At 45.2% G+C, this 24277-nt stretch overlaps 1 protein-coding gene and 1 non-coding gene across 2 annotated transcripts in view; both read right to left on the bottom strand.

Moving 5' to 3' along the window:
• Positions 1-24277, bottom strand: part of LOC124545894 (protein sidekick-2-like) — a 1033035-nt gene that overhangs the window by 94922 nt on the left and 913836 nt on the right. The gene's annotated exons all lie outside the window — the stretch shown is intronic.
• LOC124546273 lies at positions 13065-13168 on the bottom strand. The gene has a single exon (XR_006967681.1). It is a non-coding gene; the product is annotated as a U6 spliceosomal RNA (small nuclear RNA).

Below are 24277 nucleotides of genomic sequence, written 5' to 3'. Positions count from 1 at the left end.
ATGAGCTATAAATATCCAACACGTATTTGGCAGGGCCAATCTCGCGCCATGGAGTGCGGGGGCGAGAGGCGGCGGATATACAAGCCGTGTGTGTGTGTGTGTGTGTGTGTGTGTGTGTGTTAGAGAGAGAGAGAGTCCCGCCGATGGGGTGCAGTTATAACTCAGTCTGATGGCGAAACAAAATAGCTGACGTACAATAGTCCGCACAACGAAATCTGTATTGCACCTAACTGTAAGCAGAAATTCGTTATGCTACTGGAAACCACAGGAGACTTTCAGTTTCCATTTAAAGCCGAGGGAATGACGTCAGATGGCACAATCTATGAACTGCTCTTTATGATGGACGTGGGGGTAGATTTTTTTGGGGCAATGCATAAATTCTTCAGAACATTTTCACCACTCTAAGTAAGTCACGGAAGCAAGGCAAATGATCACAAGTTGTTTAAGAATATAAGAGCTATAAGTTCCACCAAATTTAGGTGAGATAACGAATTGACATATTTTGACTAACGAAAAACTCTAACCTTTATTACCTACAAATACGTTTACCCTACTCCCGGACTGCAATGAAAGAGAAAGATACGGAAATGATTCTTCATACTGTCTAGAAAACATAATAACACAGTTGTATAAAAGGGAGCAGTACACGTTAAAATGAGGAAAAAGTCCTACCAATATATCCCTGGAAAATAAAACTTGCTGTGATGTGGGCCAATTTGCTCACTACTTATTGATTGTATTTACTTCTCTGACTGTGGTACGGATAATTGGCATAGTACTCAACTGTACCATTCCGTAAGTACCAGTCTCACGTGTCGCTGCCGTTGGAACAATATTGGAGATCTTGTGTAGTGTGAACGGTATAAACAGTCACAGTGACTCCCATTAATTCAGCGCCGTAAATGTCAGACATGCTGTTCTGCTGTAGTTTAGTCAGAGGCATTAATCGGAAGTCACATACACAACATAATGAGCAGCATGCCGGCACCTGTTAGTGGATATGAATGCGATCTGTGGCAACACTTCTCCTGCTTGACAGCTTTATCTTTGCTGGGGACGATATCAGTGAAGCGTCTGAATTTCTGTGAAGAAATGGTGGCCCATTCCTTCTGGGGAGTCGAAACGGGACCTGTGATGTTTGCCCCTGGGGTCTAGAGCGAAGTCGACACTTTAACGCATCCGCAAGGTGTTCCAATGGCTTCATCTCCGAACTCCAGACAGGCTTGTCCGTTACAGGTATATTGTTGTGCTCGCAGACGCTGCTTTATGACACGATGTTTTGTTATGAAAATTTAATCACCATCTCCCAACTCTTCCTCCACTGTATACAACAGTTACCAAAATAACTCATGTTGCGATAACCTATCGCGGATCAGAAAAGCGATTAAAATCACATAGTAGCGGAAAGGATCCAGGACCAGATGAGGTATCTTTATGGTTCTACACATATTACTTGGAAGAATTTGTTCCCCTTCTAACCGCAGTTTATCCTAAGTCTCTTGAACAAAAAAGGGTTTCTAGCGACTGGAAAAAAAGCGCAAGACATTCCCATATTTAAGAGGGGTTGTAGGACGGATGCACCTAAATATAGGCTTCTATCGTTGACGTCAATCTGATCTAGAATTATGGAATATAATTATGACCATGTTGAGGACTGCAAATCTGCTCTACAGATATCAACACGCATTTCACAAACAGAGATCCTGCGAAAATTCGTTCCTCTATGAGGTTCGTAGCACTGCGGACAATGGCGCTCAATTTGATGCCGTGTTCCTAGACTTTAGAGAGGCATTTCACCGCGTCCCTAACTGTCGTTTAGTGAACAAAATGAAAATAAAGAAAGAAATTAATTAAAAGACTACGACCTCACCACATTTACAAATGGATTGAAGATTTCTTTACAGATAGAAATCAACATGTCGCTCCTAACAGAACAAAACTATGTGTAGGTAATTTCCAGAGTACCACAGGAAAGTCTGTTACGACTGTTAATACAATACTCGCCATTAAAATTGCTACACCAAGAAGAAATGCAGATGATAAACGGGTATTCATTGGAAATACATTATACTAGACTGACATGTGATTACATTTTCACGCAGTTTGGGTGCATAGATCCTGAGAAATCAATACCCAGAACAACCACCTCTGGCCGTAATAACGGCCTTGATACGCCTGGGGATCGAGTCAAACAGATCTTGGATGGCGTGAACAGGTACAGTTGCCCATGCAGCTTCAACACGATACCACAGTTCATCAAGAGTAGTGACTGGCGTATTGTGACGAGCCACTTGCTCGGCCACCACTGACCAGACGTTTTCAATTGGTGAGAGATCTGGAGAATGTGCTGGCCAGGGCAGCAGTCGAACATTTTCTGTATCCGGAAAGGCCCGTACAGGACCTGCAACACGCGGTCGTGCATTATCCTGCTGAAATGTAGGGTTTAGCAGGAATCGAATGAAGAGTAGAGCCACGGGTCGTAACACATCTGAAATGTAACGTCCACTGTTCAGTCAATGCGAACAAGAGGTGACCGAGACGTGTAACCAATGAAACCCCATACCATCACGCCGGGTGATACGCCAGTATGGCGATGACGAATACACGCTTGCAATGTGCGTTCACAGCGATGTCACCAGACACGGATGCGACCATCATGATGCTGTAAACAGAACCTGGATTCATCCGAAAAAATGACGTTTTGCCATTCGTTCACCCAGGTTCGTCGTTGAGTACATCATCGCAGACGCTCCTGTCTGTGATGCAACGTCGAGGGTAACCGCAGCCATGGTCTCCGAGCTGATAGCCCATGTTGCTGCAAACGTCGTATAACTGTTCGTGCAGACGTGTCTCTACGATCCGTTACAGCCATGCGGATAAGATGCCTGTCATCTCGACTGCTAGTGATACGAGGTCGTTGGGATCCAGCACGGCGTTCCGTATTATCCTCCTGATCCCGCCGATTCCATATCCTGCAAACAGTCATTTGATCTCGACCAACGCGGGCAGCAATGTCGCGATACGATAAACCGCAATCGCGATAGGCTACAATTCGACCATCATCAAAGTCGGAAACGTGATGGTACGCGTTTCTCCTCCTTACACGAGGCATCACAACAACGTTTCACCAGGTAACGCCGGTCAACTGCTGTTTGTGTATGAGAAATCGTTTGGAAACTTTCCTCATGTCATCACGTTGTAGGTGTCGCCATCGGCGCCAACCTCGTGTGAATGCTCTGAAAAGCTAATCATTTGCGTATCACAGCATCTTCTTCCTGTCGGTTAAATTTCGCGTTTGTAGCACGACATCTTCACAGTGAACCAATTTTAATGGCCAGTAGTGTATTCACAATCTACATAAATGATATAGCAGGTAACTTCGCTAACTCTTTAAGATTGTTCGCAGATGATTCTGTTGTCTATACGAATGCAGCAACGCCAGAAGACACTGTCGATTTGCAGAATGATTTGCAGAGGACTTACGAATGGTGTACGCTCTGGCAGTTGGTTCTGAGAGTAATTAAAGGTAACACATTGCTCATACATAGGAGAAGGTAATCACTCCTGTACAATGACACTGTTGGCAAAACAAGCTGGGAACAGTGTCTACAGTAAAATATCTAGGAGTAACTATGCAGAGCGATCTTAGGTGAAATAATCACATAGCACACACAGAATGAAAGCAGGTGGCAGACTGAGATTACATGAAGAATCATAGGCAAATGTAATTATTCCACGAAAGATGTGCCTTGCAAGACGCTTGTTCGAGCGATTCTTAACTACTGGTCATAAATATCAGGTACTTACCAAGTAAGACCGAGAGAAGAGTTAGAGGAGGTGCAAAGAAGTGCTGCACCTTTTGTGGCGGCATCGTTTGGTAGGTGCGAGAGCGTTACAGATATGATCTAATGGCAGACCTTATCAAGAGAGGCGGTGTGAATTACGAACAAGTTTGTTATTGAAATTTTTAGAGAGTACTTTCCGGGAAGAGTTGGACAACATATTACTTCCTCTCACAGACATCTTGCGACATTACTACGACGGAAAATTTGAAAAATAAAAGTTAATTTAGAAGCTTAACGACAGTCATTCTTCCCATGAGTCATTCGCGAGTGGAACAGGGTAAGGGGGATCAGTTAGTGGTACCAGAAGTAGCTTACGCCATACACCGCCAGGTAACTTGTGGAGTACTGACGTAGACGTATATTTAGAATGCACAATGCTGTTAAGAAGTGTTCATATCCATCCGCATTTAACGTTTTGTTAAGCTCGATAAGGATCCACACAGTAACCATAGAAAAACATCCCCATACCGTAACACCACCTCCTCAGTATTTTGGTGTTCGTTCTACAAATGACGACTGGTGACGTTCTCCAGGAACTCACCAAATCCAAACGCTTTTACCGGATTTCTGCAGGGTATAGCGTGATTTTATCACTCCGTATGTTCTCATTCCCAGTCATCCATTGTCTTGTGGCATTGCTCTTTACAAAACCTCAAACGTCGCTTAACAACGTCCACAGGACTGTGTGGCTCGACCACTGTACCCTATTCTTTTTAGCTTCCTATGCACAGTCATTGTCCTATACGGCCTACTGGCAGCAATTCGAAACTTAAGACTGCTTACTTCCTCTGATTCTATGCGATCTCTTAGAACCAACCTCCGCATTGCATGACGGTCCCTGCTCTCCAGACATGAGATCTGTCTGATCTTGGTTTGGCTGTGGTGTATTACCCATGCAACACAAAGTGACAAGCGGAAGAGTTATATGTAACCAATCCAGCCGTCGAATGCGGGCAAAATTTTCAACCAGCCGGACAAACAATGCCCGAAAACGAACCTAGCACCGCTAGGTGGTGAGTTTGAGGGTTCAGGTGCCACGGCAATAATACAGAGGTTGAACAAAATATATTGAAAATTGCGTTGTTGACCACGAACGGCACCTTTGCAGTGTCCTCAATACGTCGCATACGTCAGACATGGTCAAAACAGCGCTCTGGGTAATTGTGACTGCATTATGTAGGAGGTAAGTGAATTCGAATGTGGTAAAAATTGTTGGTACCCGTATGGTGGGTGCCTCCTTAACCAAGCTAGACGAAGGGTTCATTGTTGCAGCAGACACCGTGTCTACGATCTATATCGCTTACAGTGAAAGAGGAAGAACGCCATCCGATATGTCACAACGCGGACAATAATGGGTGAAGGGGTGATCGTGACGAAGTGTCATTGAAGAGGGTTATGACGAAAAACGATGGGGCGACAGCTGCAAAAGCCACTACAGAAATGAATGTCGCACTCGCGAACCTTCTCGGCACCAGAGCAACACGAATGTGGCTCCGGAAGCGCGGCATCCCAGGACGAACTGGAATCCAGAACGTCTCTCGTCAGTGATGCAAACACCTGTAACAGGAAAGCGTGGTGCCGAAGCTATATGACTTGGTCTATGGAGCAAGGGAAGAAAGTCACTTCGTCGGATGAATCTTGTTTCACACTGTTTCCAACTTCTGGAGGAATTTACGTCGCAACGTGCGGTGATAATTTCGGCAGCGGTATTATGGTAGATCATAGGTTCCATTGCTATTCTGAAAGATCACATTACTGTCAAGCATTATGTGACTATTTTGCCTGTTTAGGTCCCTGCCATGCTACATTGTTTGCTCGGCTGTGGTAATGCTGTGTTTCAAGACAGCAGGGTCCCTGTTCATACGGATCGAATGGTCCAGGACTGGCTTTGTGAGCACGAGAACGACTAGTCGCGTCTCCCCTGGCCACTGCAGTCACCAGATCTCCATACCTTTGAGCCTTCGTGGTTCACTTTGGAGAGAAGGCTGCGTGAACGCTATCCACCTCCATCCTTGTTACCTGAACTTGTTACTACCTTACAGGAAGAGCCATATAAGAAATCCTTGAAAACCGTACAGGACCTACAGGCTTGTTTATTCACTCTAATACGACTGGAACCTGTTCTTCTACATCTACATCTACATTTATACTCCGCAAGCCACCCAACGGTGTGTGGCGGAGGGAACTTTACGTGCCACTGTCATTACCTCCCTTTTCTGTTCCACTAGCGTATGGTTCATGGGAAGAGCGACTGCCGGAAAGTCTCCGTGCGCGCTCGGATCTCTCTAATTTTACATTCGTGACCTCCTCGGGAGGTATAAGTAGGGGGAAGCAATATATTCGATACCTCATCCAGAAACGCACCCTCTCGAAACCTGGACAGCAAGCTACACCGCGGTGCGGAGCGCCTCTCTTGCAGAGTGTGCCACTTGAGTTTGCTAAACATCTCCGCACTGACAACTCTGCGCAACCGCCGCTTCTCTTGGTTGTTATGTGAAGGCCGACGGCCACTAAGTTGAAACTTCCTGGCAGATTAAAACTGTGTGCCGGACCGAGACTCGAACCCGGGACATTTGCATTTCTCGGGCAAGTGCTCTACCAACTGAGCTACCCAAGCACGACTCACGCCTCGACCTCACAGCTTTATTTCTGCCAGTACCTCGTCTCCTACCTTACAAACTTTACAGAAGCTCTCCTGCGAACCATGCAGAACTAGCACTCCTGAAAGAAAGGATATTGCGGGGACATGGCTTAGCCACAGCCTGGGGGATGTTTCTAGAATTCTAGAAAACCTTTTCAAATTAAACACATCAGTAAGAATGACAGCCCCGGCAATGCACTGACCTTTTACACTTTGTGTCGCGGTACTACCACCACTGTGTATGTGCATATCGCAATCCCATGCTTCTGTCACCTCACTCTAGACCAGCTGACGAAATACTGTCGCCAAAAACTGAGTCATTAGATCTGCCGGTAATCTACAAGGGGGGACTTAAAAGTAAAGCTTCCGAACGCTTTATCTTGTTATCAGTATCAGTTGAGGTATTAATTGTCATGCATATTACTCGGACGAATTACGTGCTTCGGTGACACAAGTTGCAAGACTATGCTGATAGAGGACTCCGAATTGTAGCGCGTAACACGACGGTTCGTAAGGTACGAGCCGACACCAGTGGTTAACTATCAATCGATCATCCTCCATACGGTCCCGATTTGAACTTGCCCTATTTTCATCTGCTTCCAAATCTTAAAGAAACCCCTTCGACGACTTCACTTTGAAAGTGACGAAGCGGTGGAAGCAGAGGTGAGGTCGGAGCTTTGCCAACACAGTCAAACTGTGACAGCACAAAAAACTGCTCTCTCGTTTGGAGAAATGTGTAAGTCACCAGGGTGACTATGCTGAGAAAGAAGTATGGAGACATTAGTGATGAAGATGTAGAATGCTAATAGAGTTTGTTTTATTTAATATGCCTTAATTGTTTGGATATAAAAAATTAGTAGGCGTTATAAGTTCCTACGATTATGATATGAGTCCTCGTTGCTGATTAACGATGGTCTACACACCACCTACCGAACTGCGAAGAACAACTTTACCGACTACTTGTAGAACGAAAGAGTCTAGTTAGCCAAAAAATTTAAATGAGAGAGGCGACGTAAATAGGCAGATCAACAACAAATTGAGTCTCTCGTACTTAATTTAGCGTCACCGGACGGGAATTGTTCCGCAGGAAGAGAACTGCTGGAATTGGTTGATGAAAGATCATCACACCAGATTCCACAGTATCCACAGTGTAAGACATCGCTGCTCCGAATCCTGACCAACCGTAAACTAATACGAATGCACCCAACACCGAATGAAACCAAATCCCTGGTGTTTTCTGCAGTCCTTTGCACGTTGCACACCTAAAGCGACCCACCAAAGATGGTTAAAGGCCGTTGCTACACCCACGTCAGTTATGTCTCTCTGAAATCGCACTCACTGAAAGGTGGGAGGAAATTACGGCTCTCTTCTCATCTGTTTCGAGTTCTGCTGGCGAAGGGAAAAGAGGCTAAAAGTGCAGCATCCGTTTCCAAGCAATTACTCTCGGTTATAAATATGACACAAACGTTATCCATGCACAAATGAATTTGAATAAGATCCACGGCCGCAATGATTAATAACGCCGAACTGACGTTCAAGTAAAAGTTTTACTTGTCCCAATAAATTAAACAGCCCACTGTTGACATAACAGTATTTTACGCATTCAAACATGCACCGCTACACACACACACACACACACACACACACACACACACACACACACAACACGTCGTTGTGGTTACTTTAGAGTGCCCAAAGATGGAAAATACGTATATAGTGAGCCACCTGAGGTATCAGGTATTTTGATTATTGTCGTGCGCTAGACTGCTGAAGGTAAACCATCAATGATCAGACTTATAAAGCTGGCTATGGATTATATGAACTAAAAGCGGTTAACAGGAAATCACGTAGATTAAAAGAAAGAAAAACACTATTAATTTCTATCTTTCATAAGAGACGCTAGTCACACTATTTTTCATGATGAATAAATCCTCTGTAATTGAATTTCATAAGCCCTTCATTAAGATAAAATCTGACACACGGAACGGGTTTCAGGACGTAAATCCCTGCTTCAAGCACTAAAAAAACCGAGGAAAACTAAGAGCCATTCTTCATAAAGTTAATTAACATTAAAAGGCCCCATTAAAATGTGAACATCAGTTCAAACCTTGACTGCGTACGAGAAAGTCGTACCATTCATGTAAGAAATCCAGGAAATTTATCAGGTATATTCGGGACCCTGTATGGAGATTATGTAGGTACAATATACTTTGTTTTCAACACTCTGCATCCACAGACTTCCATTCATAATATTTTGCGTATTCTGTAGACAGACCGACCAGGACATTGTGACCACCAACCTACTATTGATATAAACCCGTCAAGGCGAGAGTAGCATCATCTGGCGAGGAATATCTGCTCCTCAGACACACGCATGGTGCATGCAGTATCAGTGAGATTGCTGTCCAGTGTAGAATGGGGAAAGCACGCGATCTGTCTGAGTTTGACCGAGACAGATAGTGATGGCCCAGAATCTTGGCACGAGAGTTCCTAAGAGTGCTGTGGGGACTGTCCAACTGTCTTCAACACTTGATGAAACCAAGGTGAAACCACGTCCTGACGTCGTGGGGTTGGGCGGCCATCGCTCATTACGGATGTTGGACGTCGTAGACTGGGTAGACTGGTAAAATGGTTCGAATGGCTCCGACGACTATGGGACTTAACTTCTAAGATCATCAATCCCCTAGAACTTACAACTACTTAAACCTAACTAACCTAGGGACATCACACATATGCATGCCCGAGGCAGAATTTGTACCTGCGACTGTATCGGTCGTGCGGTACCAAACTGTAGCGCCTAGAACCGCTCGCCCACCTCGGCCGGCCGTAGACTGGTAAAACAGGACAAGTGGCGAACTTGGGCGAAACTACCACCACACTTTAATGCTGGGCTGAATACAAGTGTGTCTGAGCACAAAGTGCGCCGACCATTCCCAGCGATGGGCCTCCGCTACCAACACCCCACGCCTGTGCCACGGTCAACACCACGACATCGGCAATTACGACTGATATGGGCATGAGACCATCGGCGCTAGATGTTGACCCAGTGACAGAGCGTTGAATGGTCTGATGAATCCCGATGCCGTCATCATCATGCCGATGGGGAGGGGAGGGCGAACGCCGTCTACCAGGGGAACAGCTCCTTGACACCTGTACTGCGTGTAGACAAGCTGGCGGCGGCTGCATTACGCTATGGGATACATTCACGTGGGCACACATCGGTCTTGTGGAACTCATGCAAGGCACCATGTGGCCAAGGAGTATCGTACACTGGTTGCAGACCACGTACATCCCTCCACGACGATCATGATTCCCGTCGGGAGTGGCATTCTTCAGCAAGATAATGCACCATGTCACAAGGCCAGGAGTGTGATCGAGTGGTTCGAAAAACACAGTAGCTAGGCCCAGTTGATGTGCTGTCCCCCCCCCCCCCCCCCCCGCCCCCCAAATCACCAGCTCTGAACGTGATCGAACACATCTGGAATGTGATTACACTTGGCGCCAGAGCTCATCACCCCCACCCCCTGAATTTACGGGGATTAGGTGACTTGTATGTGCGATTGTGGTGCCAAATCGCTCCAGCGATCTACTAAGGGCCTCATTGCTCCCAGGCCACGACGCATGGCGGCTGTTATCCGTGTCAAAGGTGGACGTACCGGTTATTAGGTAGGTGGTCGTAATGCTCTGGCTGGTCAGAGTATAATTGACGTATCTTCCAGCATTATGTTTCATATGGGGTACGTTGGTTTGGCCCATTTCTTATTACGGTTTTAATAATTTTATATTTGGCACTACAATTTAATAATTCTATTTCTTGACATTTTCGTTATAGTATTTTATTATTTTTATTTTCTCACAGTTGCATATACTTTTCATGTCTTGCTTTTGTTTGCTCTGTGATAGGTCTGCCTTAGCTATTGTGATGCATAAGTAAGGTGGTATTAGCGCAATTAGTAGCGGGTGGCGTTTGGGAGGAAACGTGGGGATGCGGCCGTGTTGTCAGCAATCATTTCTTCGATGATTCCTCCTGCCCTCGATATTAATTCCGGTCATTGTGCTTCTCACGGCAGTTTTTTGATTGGTCTTGCTGGACGTCCACGACATGTGGCGGGTTGGGCTCTTATATGGTAATTTACTTTTGAGGTTCACAAATTGGCATTTTGCAGCTTTTATGCTTTCATTTTAATTTCTTTAGCCGATGCCAGGTGTCTAGTTCTTGGATTTGTTTCACAGGTTACATTAAGATGTCAATCTGTGCTTGTTTGTTGTTCATTCATGTTTTTTCGGCTAGGCCCCATTTACCCGGTGCGATACTGGTTGACTCAGAGAACTCTTCCATGACTCACTCGCACGGGATCTCGCACGCTGCTTGATCAATTTGCAGAATTTTTACGTGACTGGTACGATTTTCTCGTACGCAGTCAAGGTATGACGTGATGTTTACATTTGTATGGACCTTTAAAAAAATGGTTCAAATGGCTCTGAGCACTATTGCACTTAACTTCTGAGGTCATCAGTCCCCTAGAAGTTAGAACTACTTAAACCTAACTAACCTAAGGACATCACACACATCCATGCCCGAGACAGGATTCGCACCTGCGACCGTAGCGGTCGCGCGGTTTCAGACTGTAGCGCCTAGAACCGCTCGGCCACTCCGGCCGGCGGACCTTTTTAAATGTTAATTAATTTTATGAAGAATCCCTCTTAGTTTTGCTTTTTTTTCTTGTACCGTCTGAAAATGGTATTTACATCCTCAAACCTTGATCGTATGGTTCAAAGGGCTTTGAGCACTATGGGACTAAACTGCTGTGGTCATAAGTCCCCTAGAACTAAGAACTACTTAAACCTAACTAACCTAAGGACATTACACATATCCATGCCCGAGGCAGGATTCGAACCTGCGACGTAGCGGTCGTGCGGTTCCAGACTGTAGCGCCTTTAACCGCTCGGCCACTTCGGCCGGCTCCTTGATCGTATGTACGGTTTCGTCCAAATAAAGGATTTGCCAAGTACAACTGGAGCTTGTTTATTCACAGTTAATAAAATGTTCGGGGATATCACGCCGTGGTCGAATGAATTTCACTTTAAAACCCGACGTTTCGTTCCCCATCTGCGAAGGACATTTTTAAGGGGGATCGTAGCTTCGTTGAATATCCGGTTCACATCCTGGCTAGCTAATGACTATAGTAAAACTCCGCTTCCGCGAGCTTCCACGAAGTGGCGTGACGTCACATGTTTTGAATACGCGAGCACTATTGGCCGTTGTCGACTGCCGTCGTCCGCTGTTTCTATCATCCAATCACTTCTTCAGCACCAGAATCATGTCATTCAATTTCACGCCCTCCTCCTTCCTACTGAAATTCCTGGGGTGTTTCACAATCTCCAAGGCGTCTCTGTATAGCCTTTCGTGGCATCCGTTTGTGGCTGCCAGTACTTGAGTCATATCAAAATGAATGTAGTGGCCTCCTGGCTGTGAAGCATTTTCCACAACAGCTGATCTGTCAATCTCCCCTCTTCTACAGTTGTCATTGTGCTCTTCGACTCGTTTTTTGAACGTTCATTTTGTTGTACCTACGTACCTCTCCACAACTACACGGAATCCTATAAATTCAAGCTTTTTCCAGCGGTTGGCAAACCTCCTTGGGCGATTTTAGGTGATCTTGTATCTTCAGTGAAGCTGTGTAGCTTACCGTGAGGTACTTATTCAACATGAAAAATTTTATCAAGTGTTGTGGCAGTATCACAAAGAATATGTTATACATTTACCTAGAATATCTCAGAATATATTGACCTGAGTGGAAGATAAACTGTACGTTAATTATTCTGTGCGCGTCTTAAAGCGGTGTTGTGACACGTTACAAGTTTCGTCAGGCAGCTGAGTGAGATGACGTACCATCGAAAAAACGGTAGTTCTGCCCTCATGCTCCCGGCCCGCAGGTAAACTCCATCGTTCACTGCCCTGACAGGTTCATCATAAACGACATAAATTCGTTTCACTATGTATCCTCGCCATCTGGCATCTTGATGCGTTGCATGCAGGCCTGTGATTGCAGTGAGTCAGCTGGTGAACGATACGATCATCAGATCAGCAACTGGCGTCAGCAGAGTGTTCGTACGAATTCCCTCACTTCGTGCGTAAGTGACCCCTTTGAACTGTTGAGACTGCATCCTAAGCATCTTCTACGATGCAGAGCTCGTCACTTTTAATGCCACTGGTTTGAATTTATTCCGCGAATTGTGTGGTCTGTTAGTTCTGACTTCCACCGAGTTTATTTATGATTTTCTCCTCATCCACAATTCATCTCCTTTTGCTGAAGTGCGAAATAAATTACTCTAGATAGTTCATTTAGTGCGGCTCCTGCAAAATTATACTACTGTGCTGCAGTGTTGTGGCCCACTGACCTTTGTATCACAATGGCAGTAATCGTAACTAAATCGAATATATTAATTTTGCATACATAAATTCAACTGTTTAAATATATTTAAATTTTATTATTAATTTTTTCACAATACGAGGAATAATGAAGATGAAAAGAAGATTGGTATGTGCTACAAATGAACCTGTGTCCACCAGGTACCAGTCTATGCTTTTTTTTTCTTTTTTTGCGTGTCATTCCTGCGCAGGGGTCACGCTGATATTTTCTGTGTCGTTCCAATTTTAGTAGATATGCCGGCAAAGCAAGTACACAAAGTTCATTTTACTTGAATTGCTTTCAACTACTCGCCCACGGCGGAGTCCTGACAATAGCGCTCTAAAATCCCTCATAGTCTACACTTGCACCACACAGTTTCAAAGAAAAATACCGACCTTTCGAAGTCATATATCTGTGGCAAGTGATTGACATCAGATGAAACATTTGTTCAGAACATGGTCTGCCCTTCCTAAAACCACACTGATATTCACTTACAATACTCTCCAGAGTTGTTTCTTCTCTGTATAGCACAATCTTGGAAAAATACGCTGTGTACAACAACTTCTAGTTTATTGCCTTTCTTATGTAGTCGATGCACCGAGGCCACCTTCCGCTCTCTTGGAAGTTTTTCTGTTTCCCATGTTTTATCAGTGATTAATTTCAGCCTTTTTTTTAGTTTTCTTATTTTTGGTAGAGACCCCTTCAAAATTTCTGCTGTGATAGAGTCTTCTCCACTAACTTTATAAGGTCTTAAACTCTTCTTCAATTTCTTTGAAACTTGGTGATAAATCTTCTTCTAGATCTTCGTAAGTCTTTCAGTATTTCATCTTCTGGGTTCTTTCTGGACAATTAAGGACTGATCAAAATATTTTTGCAAGAATTTAGAAATTTTCAATGTTAAGTCAGCTAAATTTGTGAGCCTCATCCCACACGCCTCTGTTGTTGGATTTACATTTGAAGTACATCCACAAAATTTTCAATAAAATTCTCCTGGGCTGTTGACCGCATTGTCAATACATAAAACTGTCCGACGTTTCGGCCACTATTGCAAGAGGCCTTCCTCAGGGCTTTCTACTGGGCTGAGGCTTCAGCACAAAGCCCTAAGGAAGGCCACTTGCAATAGCGGCCGAAACGTCGGACAGTTTTATATACTGACAATGCGGTCAAAAGCCCAGAAGGACTTTTTTAGCCGGCCATGGTGGTCTAGCGGTTCTAGGCGCTCAGTCCGGAACCGCGCGACTGCTACGGTCGCGGGTTCGAATCCTGCCTCGGTCATTGATGTGTGTGATGTCCTTAGGTTAGTTAGGTTTAAGTAGTTCTAAGTTCTAGGGGACTGATGACCATAGATGTTAAGTCCCATAGTGCTCAGAGCCATTTGAACCATTTCTGACTTTTCTAACGTCACAACGACTGCGGAAACGTCCGCTTACATCTACATAAGCCATTAAATCTAACTTTCTCCTCTAAAGGTCTACTGGAAAAGGGCCTTTTGAGGATATGATCTACAGATCACCTACACACTTCCATACTGAACATCATCGTATATTCTCTTGTTTACCACCGTTTAACCTATGGCCTTTCGACTTACAAGGGTAGGAATCGTAACGAAATCTAATGTATTAATTTAACGCCTACAGACTGTAATCTGATTTTCAAATTTTATAACTAATAGTTAAACATTATAAAATGAAAAGAAAATATATGTTTGTAGCGGGAATCGAAACGGGTATGCAAGTTACCAGTCTGTGCTTTACACCACTGACTCACAGTGCTGTCACGATAATGGTTCGTTGTACTCTTCACTTGCACAGTACACTATACACAGTTTCAAAGAAATATATTGACCAGGTGCTGTGAGCGACATAGCACGTCAAGTACCAGAGGGGACTACGTCTGAACAGAGCATGCGCAGCACAAGACAGACCGCTGCGTCGCTTCTCTGAGTTGGTGGTAGCACGGTTGATTAACATCTCGGCACTCGACAATGACTTGTATGTATCATGCACATAGTGCTACATAACATGTTTTCATTCGTTTTATTTGCACACCAACACACATTCGAAGAGAAACGTCGTCATTTTAGTGCAATTTCAGGCTCTCATTCGAAAAGAAATGATACTGTTTTATTGCGATTTCTGGCTGGCATTCAAAGCAAAATGACGCAATTTTGGTGGAATATTTACAGAGTGCTGCAGCACTTTAGCACATGACAACTGATTGGCACTGGCTGATGCACTAAAACGTTATGATCATTTAGTTAACGGTGTGTTGGTCCGCCTTTGGAAAGTAATAGAGCAATGATTATACTGGCATGAATTCTACAAGTCCTTGATAGGTCTCCGGTGGTATGTGGTCTCAAATGTTCAAATGGTTGAAATGGCTCTGAGCACTATGCGACTTAACTTCTGAGGTCATCAGTCGCCTAGAACTTAGAACTAATTAAACCATAACTAACCTAAGGACATCACAAACATCCGTGCCCGAGGCAGGATTCGAACCTGCGACCGTAACGGGCGCCCGGTTCCAGACTGTAGCGCCCAGAATCACACTGCCACTCCGGCCGGCGTCCCAGACGTCTACGCACAGGTAACGCAGTCCCCGTAAATTAGGGGCTCTTTGAATTTTGGTGCACAGCTCGCACCTGTTAGTGTTCCAGATGTGACGAGGTTAAAATCAAACGAATTTGTTGGCCAAAACAGTGGATTGACTATCAGGCTCCTCAAACCGCTGCAGCGTGTTTCCCTCACTGTGGCACAGACGTTACGCTGTTTGATAATACCAGTACAGCCAGGGAAGTCATCAAGCACGAGGGCATGTAGGTCACCTGCTATAATGTTATTTGTAGCCCGCAGCTGTCATGTTGCATTCGATTGTCACCACAGGTCCTATGGAAGTCCCAAGTGAAATGCTCACCAAACGATAATATCGATCACACTAACTGATATCCGTGGCATGGCGCATGGTTAGAGCAGCTGTTCATTTAGATGTCAGTATATCTGGTCTCAGTCATAGACCTGGTGTAAAAAGAAATGTGATTCATTTGACGACGCAACAAGTTTCCATTACCGAGTTAACAAGCATTTCGCTCTCATTTAAGTATATGGCCGAAAGAGTCAGCCCTCAGGAATTGTGAAACGACCCCTGTCGTCCAGGACCGGAAGCAACAAAGGGCGCAGATTCACGACGAGATGGGGAGACTCACAGGCGTCTATTGTCGATTGAGGCCTAAGCGCTGTAGTGTGCGAGTGAGACAGACGAGAACCTACGTCATAGGTAAAGCCAGTAGAAGGCTTTTGTGGCCGACGATGCGTAGCAGTTTTAAATATGGCGGGCCTAAGATCGGCTATTTACGAAAACTATTTAATTCTGTAATAGTGCAGGGAAACAAGCCACAGTTATTTTAATCTACCATCCTTCATAAATTTTCATGGTGATCCCAATAAAACTTGAATATTGTTCATATCCATAGTAGTTTAGGATTTACCGTTAAAGTGAAATTAACAAGTTTTGTAACAAAAACCTGAATGCTAATTTCTGAATGCTTTGGTCGATCTTACCGATCGACATTTCATATGGAAGAACATCATTAAAATGACACATGTTGTAAATATCAACTCTGTAACTTTATTTGGTTAAAAGATATAGTAAATTTAAGTTATCAGTATTTTCATTTTGAACGATGACAGCATGACACCTTACACAATCATTAGGTAATAGAATATTTGTTGTAAACTTTAGTGCATAATAGTTACTTCTGTTTTTATTTATTCATCAGAAAGCACATTGGTGCAAGGCTACTGGCCGTGACATTGAAAGGTAAGAAGGAAATTGTATTCGTTTTATACAAAAGAATTCAACATTTATTATGTAATGAATATTATTGTTATTTTATTCAGAACGCGAAAGTCGTCATGCATTGATTATGTAAATATATAAAAATGTTAAATACTGTAGAATAAGCTGTAGCCAATCAGATGGACGGTTTCAAGGAAGGGAACTGCACTAGTCAGTTGAGCGAAGATGTTCGGCGCGCGGGAAAACTTGGCCGAGGACGGGCAGAGAGAGAGAGAGAGAGAGAGAGAGAGTGGTGGTGCGGACGCGAAAGCGGACAGTTCGGCTGGAAGCACCAAAGGGTAGTTCGGACTGAGACGCGAAAGCGGACAGTCGGTCTTTAGGCAGCTAGAAAATGAAAAGACTTAGAAAATTTCGTGTTGTGTGGTATCGAGGGACTTAGTCTTTGAGCGGTGAGCAACCACGCGCTTGGTATATACTCTTAACTTTTCGCATAGTTAACGAGGTGGAATATCGAACTTGTATTTCGCGATGAGATTGTGAATGATTGAACTGTGTCAAATGGATATGCGTTCGAGTGTAAAACTAACTCTAAATACGACCACTTTCACTATTAGTTTCCTTTCTGAATAAACATTATACTAACCAAATCGCAGTTGTGTGGCCTACATCGTTTATGGGTCGTTAATTTAGTTCCCGATATTATTGTTACTAGTATTATATGTTACATTAACTTTGTATTTCCCAAACTTACCATCAGCCAGACAATTTAACCAAAGGGTCACAAGTGTCTAATTTACGACGTGTAATGCGACACGTGTGGTTCAACCCCAAGACAAGTTTGACCCAAGACATTTCGACTAAGGGGAACGCATGTGAGCCCGAACGTCTTTGGGATGTTAGCCCGCACATTCATTCGCGGTCCAAGCAGGATAACCCCAGCCCATTGTAATCGTAATCGACGATGTGCACCGTCGAGTCAAATCCGGCCACGTGTCGAAAGCCCACATAGCCCCCATTTGCAGTGCAGACTGCTGAGAGACGACGTGCGGAAAACAAGTTACTGAGAATGTGGAAGGAACTGACGTCGGTGTGAAGCCATGCCGACTGCAGTGTTGTGGTCAGCTGCGCCAGGTTTCTCGTTTGGGGATCCACGGAGCGAAGACAGCAATCGCTGTGGTCCCACAGCTTCTCAATTAGGCCTAAATTAAGGGAGTCTGGTGGCCAGAGGGGTACAGTATCTGCGAACTTTTAGAAACACCCACGTGCACTGTGATCTGTGTGAAACATTTTGTTGTCCTGCTAGTAGATCCCACCGTGAAGAGGAAAATTAAACGCAAGTGGCGGACATGGCCCTCAGTGATAGATGCAACTTCTGTTGGTCCACTGTGCCCTGCAAGGCAACGACATTACGCGGGGGCTGCCACGAAATGATTCCCCAGACCTTAAGGCTCCCTCCTCCGTCCTCAACCGTTCCAACGATTGTAGCAGGGCATTTTCTTTTAGATGTTTCACTCGTTACATATAAAGACCATTTGTGTGATGGAACATAAATGTCATTAATGTGAATAGGCCACCTGTCGCCACTCTGTGGACGTGTAGTTGCGGCACTGGCGTGCAGATTCCAGTCTTGGTAGCCAATGAGCAGCAGTCAGCATGGGTGTATGAACCAGGCGCCTGTTGTGGAGGCCAATGAGCAGCAGTGTTCGCTGAACGGTCTTTGAGGGGACACTGTTGGTAGCCCCTTGGTTCATCTGGCGGGCAGTCGCTCAACAGCTGCGCTTCTGTTCCTCTGTAGACATTTTCACAGCCGTTATTCACCCGTGTCGTCCATTGGCCAGTGGTCTCGGTGCTGGTTTTTGACAGCGTTACTTTGGAATGCACGATATACTGTAACCAGGGCGGCACGCGAATAGTTTATAAGCTTGGTCATTTCGAATATCCTTCCACCCTAGGTTTGAAAGCCAATGAGCGGACAAATCTTCGACATTCACGTTCTGGGACGAGTCGTAGACGTTCTGGACCGTGTCGCCCACTCGTTGTGTCACTGTCCTTGAATCAGTTCCCACAGGAGTTCACGACACGAGCACACGAACAGTATGTGTAAATGCCTTTCCATTTCATTACAAATAGCTTCCCTGATCTGTTTGAACTCTATAACCAAACGTGCAAGAAGCAACATTATGTAATATTCCAGGACACCCACTGAATGTAAAATGTTAAACGGCCTAGTACATCTGGCTGCACAGACAAAACAAAAACTAATGTCCAGCATACAAAAGTCGCTTTCCTTGTAAACTACTGCAGTTTGTAGACAAGGTGATTCAGCTGCCCCTACCAATGTCGTTTTCTGCAACCTGCAATGTTATACCCGGCATTCAAAAACCACAAGTGAGATTTTCATATTCTCTTGTCCGCTATGAGCAAACTATTAGTCCTGCAGAAAAAATTAACAGGACTTTTTTGTAATAAATTTAATTTATCTACATTTTGTACTGGAATACGTTTTTGCTGCAGACCGTAGTTTTCGAGTTATTCAAGACAAACCCACAAAAGTGACCTTCAAACCCACCTCCAGTCCTTCAGTCATCCCTCACCAGTCTTCATTTCTAGTACGTTGTTCATTGCACTCCCCCCTATCACTGCACAAAAATTTCTGACTACACAAACAATTCCCAATATTGGACCTTTTTTGGCCTCTATTGACTGAAGTATTGCACCACCAGCATAGTCGGCTATTTTGTTAACATTTAATCGTGCCCGTGAGAGTAATGAAAGAAAAACGATTCTTTATAAACGTTACGCTAAAATTAATTACGTTGGCAATTCGATACAAACGTAACTCTTGGTAGCACCGTAGCTTCGTAGCCTGAAGACCTGACGAATACAACGATGTAATTGCTTATTTTATGCAGTTAAAATTCACCAAATTGTGAGGCAAAATTTATACAAACGTCACTTATAGAATTTGTAATAAGTACTCCACTAAGCAGGAGCTGTAAGAGGGCCAGTGAATGGATACGAAAATCGGTCGAATGTGGCAAATAATTGGGGCAGTCGTAAATTATTGTGCAGTGGTAGGAGGGAGTGCCATGAACAGCGTACTAGAACTCCTGACCGGTAGGGGCCGAGTGAGGAGTAGAGCTACGTTTGAAGTTCACTTTTGTACGTTTTTCTTGGATAACTCGAACACTACAGCCTCTAACGCTAATGTATCCCGCTACAAAATGCAGCTACATTAATTTTCCTACTAAAAACGTGCTTTTCATTCTTGTTGTGGGGCGAATAGTTCGCGCGTATGCGAGCGAGAGAATAAGTAATTCACGTCTGTAGTGTTTGAAGGCCAAATGTAACATTGCGGGTTGCATATAACCACATCGGTAGGGGCAGAAGAATCACCCTGTACAGCTGCTGCCAAAATGAGCACCGCAAGGAACTTGTTATTAAAAAGCTGCTCCATGGACAGGCGACCAACGATATATTTTAAAAGGGGAAGGGGAGGGAATTATGGATACCTCTCTGAAATCAGAACATAACCAGCCATGCAGCAGCTAACCCCAACCATTCTCATTAACTGATGGGCCCTTGTCTAGGAAATTGCATCTATAGGCAACCTCATTTGGGGTTGACTGAAGTGATGAATGAAAATTGGTACCATGGTCGAGATTTCAACTTGGGTTTCCTGCATACTAGACAGATGTGCTAACCACTATGCACCATGGAACAGTGGGTTTGCACAACTGCAAAGATTACCCTAGCATGACTTCCTCTTAAGTCCAAATTCCCATTCATGCCCCAGCCCACCTGGTATTTCCCCTAACTCGAACAGCATTTCAGAGGCTCTGCATCTGTATTGGAATAACATCTGAGCATCGAACGAAATGGGGGATCAAGCTGTAAACACAGGTATAGGTGGTTTAATCAAATGAAACTACGTGGGCTATTCGGAAAGTAGAGTCCAATATGTCGCAAAATGGAAACGACAGTGAAAATACACTCCTGGAAATTGAAATAAGAACACCGTGAATTCATTGTCCCAGGAAGGGGAAACTTTATTGACACATTCCTGGGGTCAGATACATCACATGATCACACTGACAGAACCACAGGCACATAGACAAAGGCAACAGAGCATGCACAATGTCGGCACTAGTACAGTGTATATCCACCTTTCGCAGCAATGCAGGCTGCTATTCTCCCATGGAGACGATCGTAGAGATGCTGGATGTAGTCCTATGGAATGGCTTGCCATGCCATTTCCACCTGGCGCCTCAGTTGGACCAGCGTTCGTGCTGGACGTGCAGACCGCGTGAGACGACGCTTCATCCAGTCCCAAACATTCTCAATGGGGGACAGATCCGGAGATCTTGCTGGCCAGGGTAGTTGACTTACACCTTCTAGAGCACGTTGGGTGGCACGGGATACATGCGGACGTGCATTGTCCTGTTGGAACAGCAAGTTCCCTTGCCGGTCTAGGAATGGTAGAACGATGGGTTCGATGACGGTTTGTATGTACCGTGCACTATTCAGTGTCCCCTCGACGATCACCAGTGGTGTACGGCCAGTGTAGGAGATCGCTCCCCACACCATGATGCCGGGTGTTGGCCCTGTGTGCCTCGGTCGTATGCAGTCCTGATTGTGGCGCTCACCTGCACGGCGCCAAACACGCATACGACCATCATTGGCACCAAGGCAGAAGCGACTCTCATCGCTGAAGACGACACGTCTCCATTCGTCCCTCCATTCACGCCTGTCGCGACACCACTGGAGGCGGGCTGCACGATGTTGGGGCGTGAGCGGAAGACTGCCTAACGGTGTGCGGGACCGTAGCCCAGCTTCATGGAGACGGTTGCGAATGGTCCTCGCCGATACCCCAGGAGCAACAGTGTCCCTAATTTGCTGGGAAGTGGCGGTGCGGTCCCCTACGGCACTGCGTAGGATCCTACGGTCTTGGCGTGCGTCCGTTCGTCGCTGCGGTCCGGTCCCAGGTCGACGGGCACGTGCACCTTCCGCCGACCACTGGCGACAACATCGATGTACTGTGGAGACCTCACGCCCCACGTGTTGAGCAATTCGGCGGTATGTCCACCCGGCCTCCCGCATGCCCACTATACGCCCTCGCTCAAAGTTCGTCAACTGCACATACGGTTCACGTCCACGCTGTCGCGGCATGCTACCAGTGTTAAAGACTGCGATGGAGCTCCGTATGCCACGGCAAACTGGCTGACACTGACGGCGGCGGTGCACAAATGCTGTCCGCTGTGCCGTGCGTGTGATCATTGCTTGTACAGCCCTCTCGCAGTGTCCGGAGCAAGTATGGTGGGTCTGACACACCGGTGTCAATGTGTTCTTTTTTCCATTTCCAGGAGTGTATGATGAAGCATGGCACAGACATGCTGGGCAGCGTCATTAGTATGCCTGTTGATCGTGACACGTCGCTCTTTTGAGTTTTCAGCATGCAGTGACCATGTAAAGATGCCTAGCTTCCGCCCAGTGTTTACGCCCGCTGTGAGGTTTCGCCACATTTTGTGCAACCGCACGTAACCTACCTGTTATGCGTTTCCTAATTCATGACAATTCTTAGCCGCACACTGCAAGGCTATGAGGACGCCTCTGAAGAGTTTTCGATGGGAAGTGTTAGATCACCTACCATACAGATCAGATTAGGCTCCCTTTTATGTTTATCTCTGCTCACATCAATCGCGGGCCTGAACGTGGAATTAGCCGAGCGGTCTGAGGCGCTGCAGCTATGGACTGTGCGGCTGGTCCCGGTGGAGGTTCGAGTCCTCCCTCCGGCATGGGTGTGTGTGTTTGTCCTTAGGATAGTTTAGGTTAAGTAGAATGTAAACTTAGTGACTGATGACCTTTGCTGTTAAGTCCCATAAGATTTTACACACACATAACCGCCGGCTATGAAAACAACGTTTTGGCAGATACAACGAACTGCAGATCAACATAGAGAACTGGCAGAAAACACAGGCGGCTGCCTTTTATGATAGTTGTATTGGGAAGATGCTACAACGCTACTACGAATGTTTAAGTCGGAGCGGCCTCTATGTAGAGAAATAACTGGAAGGTGAAGCAAACTAAGGTAAATAAAACATTCTTGATTTTCACTGTCGTTCCATTTCGCGACCGATCGAATCTTTCTTCCCAAATACCCTCTTATATGATTCTACAGACATTTTCATGTCTCAAGCATCCATGATACATGCAGACTGAAGCGACAAACGGAAATTTGCACCAAGGTCGGGATTCTAGCATGGCACTTGTAAGGGGTCCGTACGCCCTTACTATAAATTTGCACTCGACACAGGTCGATAGGGCGAAGAATCGATTGTGTCATGTTGCGAGAGCGAGTGTGGAGTTGAGCCAGTGCCATGTTGCGGGTAGAGGTGTGTGGAGGCCAGTTGTTGTAATGCAAGGCTTTAACGACAAAGGGAGTTGCCATCGCCGTGGTTTAACCCCTTTGTACCAGAATAATACCGGGAAAGTGAAGAAGTATGATTACGGAAGTGGTCAGTGACATTTCTAGTGCCGATATTTTGGTTTCGCGTCTACCGCGCCGGCATCTCCTTGAGTTGCAGTGATGGATGTAGTGATGGATTAGCGTGTGATGATAATGGAAAATGAAGAAGCTTGTGCTGAGGTTAGCCGTATTTAGATATGTATGACGAATGCAGTGGCTGTCTCCTTTTTTGTGTTTTTGAGACGAATATAGGTTCGTGATTAGTGAAACTGTGTTGGTGTTTTTCTTGTTACCAGACATTTCATTATTACAGTATTGAGAAGGACGAACTGGAAAGTAACAACAAAGTAACAAGTAACAACCAGCAGTCAATTCCGATTACCAGCCCCATTAGGTACACGGTCACATTAATAATAATTATTGGGCTGCTATTCTATCAGATCAGGTCGGGATAAATAAACGGAGGTGTTACACACACCAGCTGACTTGGCAGATGAGCTAACCACTACGCCACCCTGCCACAATGGCTCTGCACAACGGCATGGAAGCCCCTAGCACGCCTCCCTCCTGGGTCAAAATTCCAATTCACTGTGCCAGGATGGCGTAGTGGTTAGCTCATCTGTCTAGTGAGCAGGAGACCCAGATTCAAACCCCAGCCTTGGTACAAATTTTCAGTCATCACTTCAGTTTGCACATATACAGTGTGTTACAAAAAAGTGCGGCCAAACTTTCAGGAACACCAACAATGCCTGCCCAAACGTTCACAGAAAATCTGTGTTGATGACGTGATTGCACAATTGCGTGCGGATTCTCGCCAGCCCACACATGTTGATTTTGAAAATTTACAATTTGATCACGTTGGAATGAAGCCTCATCCGTAAAGAGAACATTTGCACCAAAATAAGGATTGACACATTGTTGGATGAACCATACGCAGAAGTGTACCCGTGGAGGCCAATCAGCTGCTGATAGTGCCTGCACACGCTGTACATGGTACGGAAATAACTGGTTCTCCCGTAGCACTCTCCATACAGTGACGTGCTCAACGTTACCTTGTACAGCAGCAACTTCTCTGACGCTGACATTAGGGTTATCGTCAACTGCACGAAGAATTGCC

This window comes from Schistocerca americana, chromosome 8 (genome assembly GCF_021461395.2).
Source record: "Schistocerca americana isolate TAMUIC-IGC-003095 chromosome 8, iqSchAmer2.1, whole genome shotgun sequence".
NCBI lineage: Eukaryota > Metazoa > Arthropoda > Insecta > Orthoptera > Acrididae > Schistocerca > Schistocerca americana.
This window is presented reverse-complemented; position numbering and strand designations above follow the sequence as displayed.